This window comes from Marmota monax, unplaced genomic scaffold (assembly GCF_021218885.2).
Source record: "Marmota monax isolate L192 unplaced genomic scaffold, Marmota_monax_Labrador192_F-V1.1 WCK01_AAM20220418_F8-fsc00207, whole genome shotgun sequence".
NCBI lineage: Eukaryota > Metazoa > Chordata > Mammalia > Rodentia > Sciuridae > Marmota > Marmota monax.
The window spans coordinates 2,086,255-2,090,984 of record NW_026692713.1 but is presented as its reverse complement, the minus strand read 5'-3'; the positions used below and the strand labels follow the sequence as shown (position 1 = coordinate 2,090,984).

Genomic DNA, 4,730 nt, shown 5'->3' with positions numbered 1-4,730 from the left:
ATTAATCTGTGTATAAATTTACTATAGAAAAGGTATTCAAAAGTAAAGCACACAAAAGACAAAACAGAAGAAAAATGATGGATGTACTTGATTCTGACAGGTGTTTAAAATTTCTGAGCCACAATAGACACTCTAAGCAAAGATAAAAGACAGGCTGGGAGAACAGATCTGCCACATCTACAACACAGGATGCACATCCAAGACACAGAAAATCATGTAGGAAATGATGAGAAATTTTTTTTTGTGTTGCTAATAGAGACAATTACTTTAATAGATACCATCACTTCATCTGTTATAGTGAATAACAGATGGGCAGTAATTCAAGAGGACACCAGAAAGCTTTTACATCATAAAATGAAAATGACAGAAGGGCAAACACCTTCACCACCCCAGCCTTTGATTAATTTTTTCTTCTGATCTCTGTTCTCTCATCCACATCAGCCTGCTGCTTCCAGAATGGGCTCTGCCTTCAGATTTTATGCTGGTTAGCATACCAGTCTATGAGCTTGCCTGAATAGTGTAATGGGGTCCCTAACTTAGCTGAGAAACCTGGACAAGTCTTCTTTGATTTCAGCTTCATCCCAAGGCCCATGAATGTTCTCTTTAAAAAGCTGCAGGCGAATGAGGTAGAAAGGGCAAGACAGGAGATGGAAACCAGCAGAAGAGCCAAGAGTATGGCTCCCACGGCACTAATGGACAGCAGGCCTCCCAAGGCTGAGAAGGCAAAAAGCAGCGTGACCCCCACATAGCTGCGGGGAGTATAGGCCTTCAGTTTCTTCTGTAACATGGGCCACAGTGCAAAAATCTGGGTGGCAAAGGATACCATGATGAAGGCATGCAGGGACCGAGGAAGACGTGAGGCCAGGCAGACAGAAGCGAAGGTGGCCATGTTCAAGGACAGTGTGCTGGATACAATGGCAGCATTGGCCCCATAGTCAAAGAAGATGAGGTGGCCCAACAGCATGAAGACTGACATGGCATAGGTGGTGTCAGTGCTGACGGACTCTGTCTTCAGCACTGGTGAAAACCCGTAGGTGAGAGCAGTGAAGACCAGGGCGCTCTTCAGGTCAGCCCACTGGGTCCGCCGGCTCTTCTTCCGCCCTTCACCACCATCAGTGAGATCAAACAAAACACATCCCATCAATGAAGATGCCAGGCCAGTTCCAAAAAGCCAGTGGGGGGCCAGAAGACCCTCATCCATATACCACCAGATGACCCCAAAGACGCAGACGCTGCACAGCTGTTGGATCCCCACACTGGACTCGAACACCACTGCCCAGGATTGGTATTTCCAGGCACAGATGTTCTTCGGAGCTCTTCCAGGAACCGTGGGTCCACGTAGTTACCGGGGAAGGGCTGCCGCTCTAGAGGACCTTCTGCCACGCGGCCTCCTTGGTGTCGATGACAGGTTGGGCACGCGTCATCTTATCCTGTCCCCTAAACTCAGGCCCCTTCAGACTCCCTGCAAGTCCCTGTGGTTCTCCTTCTTTGTGAAATAAGACTCCTCCGGAAGGCGTCTCCGACCGTTCCTTGTATTCAAAGGCTGCAGCCCAGGACCGGCTCGCAACAGAGGAGTCCCTTTTGTGAGGCTGGGCAACACAGACACATTCCCGCCCTCGTGTCCCCGGGGTGTGCGGCCCAATCGCCCACCGGCTCCCCCTTCGGGTCGCTGCGCGGAGCTGCCGCGAGCACTTCCTGGAGAAAAGGTTTAATGAGGACCGGACCGCTCACCTGGGCAGCAGCACGAACTAATGAACACTCCTGGCAGCCATCGGAGCCAGATGATCTATAATGGCCACAAGGGACCCGCGTGTGCTAACCGTTCTAGGGGAAAAACAATGAAAAATGAAGGATGTCCCATGTGGTAAAGGGGGACTTTCCGTTAAAGGACCTGTAAGCTGTCGCTGCACTTGGAATGGTTAGCTTGCTATGTGTACTTAAATCGCAAGTCTAGGTTTCTATTCTTGTCAATTATTGACAAAGAAGATTACAGGAGATCCCTCCCTTCTTCCCTTCCCTACCCTTTTCTCCCTCCTCCCCCTCCCTTCCTTCCTTCTTTCCTCCCCTTTCCCTCTTTCTGAGATGTCAGGAATTGAACCCAGGCCCTCATGACAAGTGTTTACTTTCAAATTGCAGTGGCCTGCTGTGTTTAGGGGTGCAGGTGGTGTGGTACAACACTGAGTGCTGTATTTATTTATATACTGAGATGAAGTTTAAAAAGAGCATGAAAGACCTTATTTACTGATGCAGAAAAACTCACAAATTGTGTGTGTGTGTGTGTGTGCACAAGCACGTGCATGTGAAAAGCTTTTTGTGAAACTGCATACAATATGATATTTTTTCTGTTTTTAAAAAGCCCTTTTATTAAAAAAAATCTGAGCTACATTCTTTAGAAATGTCAATGTCATAAAAAATTCCAAAAGGCTATTCTAGATAAGGGGAAACAAAAGATGCAAGGATTAAAGGCATTGGCAGACAACTCTCATTATAGAAAAACTTAACATTTGAATGTGAACTGTGTATTTTTTTATTTTCAATTGACACATAATGTACATATTTATGGGACACGGTGATATTTCCATGTGTGCATACAATGTGCAAAATCAAATCAGGATAGTTAGCATTTCCATCGCTGGAACCATTTATCATTTCTTTGGTTGGAAAATTTAAAATCTTTATTTTAAAATATATGATAAATTCTTGTAAACTATACTACACCTCATATTTTATTCTGTTAAGTTACTGTGAACTTTCTGAATTTAGCAACTGGACTGCATCCTTGTTCCTAGGAAGTGTACCCTAAAGTATTGAGGGTTAAAGGTAATCCATCAGACCAGCAACTACCTCTCAAATGATTTGGGGTCAAATTGTGTCTTGTTCCAGAGTCACTAAGTTTCCCCACCAGCAGAGACCTCACAGTGACTGCCAGCCCCAAGTAATGCAGATGGCACAGAGCTGCCAGGAATTAACAAGTACAGGGAGCTGGGAGCTGGTTCACCCACCACTGGTGCAAGGAGAAACCTGTCTCAAGTCAGGAGATAGTTTCCAGACATCCCCACACATGCCAAGATATTTGTTCATCCCACTGGGAAGTGGCTGTGTTGGGTAGGGCTGAGCAGTTGGGCATGGGGCTAATGGTTGCCCCCAGAGTAATCAGCAAGTGATAGGAAAGAAGGCTCTAATGAGCCAGGAAGCTTTCCTGAATGAAGTCACCTGCTAAAGGCACCAACAGCCCCCAGCCATTAAGTCTGAATCCAAGCTGCCTGGAAGGGAGACCTAGAACCCCTCTTTCCTGTCAGTCAATTAAGCTCCTACATGAGAAACAGAGTTAGAGTGATTTTAATGTTCTAAATAAGCAATAAGGTGTTGTGAAAGAAAACTCTGAATCTCTGGATTCTTTCACTGTGCAGTATAGTTTTTTACTTTGAATTCCTTGCATGGAGAGAATAGAGGGCTCCAGGAATTCCTGCTGGGCCCAGGGATAGTGGTTTGGAAGAGCTTCCAGAACCTGCCATCCTCCCTGGATGTTTTCTCCTGACTGTGGGTGACTGTGGATAGCAGTAGTGGGTGCAGCCCATGCCCTTCCCACAGAGATGAGTGCAGTAATTTTGATCATTGATCCTCACAACAACTCTTGGAGGGACAGTTTTGCCTCTTTTGTAGATGAAAAAGCTGGTTTGCAAGTGATGGAGGGAGAGAACAAAGTCTGATGCCTCTGACTCCAGACCTGGCCCTTGTTGCCAAACCAAAACGACACAAGACTTGCTTGTATTTCTCCTCAAACAGCGATTCTTAGACTTTACATTCAAAAAAGATTGGAAGTCAGCCAGATTTTTCAGTCTTTTCTTTTGTAAGTCAGGAAATTGAAAGAACCACAGGGTGAGCAGAGATTCTTTTATCGTTCATTGCAGCTCCGTAAGTGAGGGTAAGTGAGGTATTAATCCCTCGTTTTTGAATGGCGAAACCCAGACTGGGCAGAGCAGATGATTTACCCACAACTGTGGGTGGCAAGGCAGGCAAAGTGGGGCCCACATTCTGCCATAGGAGAGGTTCCCGTGGGGGGCCTCCTGGGAGGTGAGGTAGATGGGGATTTTCAGGCAGGGCCCTAAGGACCTTTGGTGCTGCCAAACCCTGAACATAATATTATGCCCCTTTCCTATAAGCAAATTCAAAATGTAAATCATACTAAACTGAAGTGTGAGGAGTCCCCAAACAAATTGCTGATTTGCCTCTTGTTCACTTCTTGTATTTGCTTTTTTTTTTTAATTGAAGTACACAATGTGAAATCATTAAATTAGTTACTGTTTTGTGTGTGGGCTTTGCTGCTGCTCTACTCACAGCCTCAGACTGCCCACTGAATAACCCCCTGTGTTAATAACCCCCTCCATCAGGAGCTCCTTACTAATGGAGAAACTGGTGGTCCAAGGCCACAGAAGGTGCCTCTTCATCCCTTCAGGAGAACTTCTTCCCAGGGGGGACTCTTTGCAGTCCCTAGTTACCATCCTCCACCTTTGTCATGGGAATTCCTAGAGTAGAGAGTGCCTGCCCAACAGGCAGCCCATCCTAGGCTCAGAGAATGTAAGGCCAACTGAGAGGGAGTACCTGTTCACTTTGGAGGACTTTGACTATGTTTGGGCCCCGTCTCACCCTCCAGCTGGCTTCATGCTGTACATCTTCCTGAAGGTGTCCACCCCGTGGGGCCACCAGGGACCCCTACATCCTCACAGGCA

At 46.5% G+C, this 4,730-nt stretch overlaps 1 pseudogene; it reads right to left on the bottom strand.

Moving 5' to 3' along the window:
* Window positions 1-309: 309 nt before the first annotated feature.
* LOC124094153 (phosphatidylinositol N-acetylglucosaminyltransferase subunit C-like) lies at window positions 310-1,424 on the bottom strand (annotated as a pseudogene).
* Between the last annotated feature and the right edge of the window lie 3,306 nt (window positions 1,425-4,730).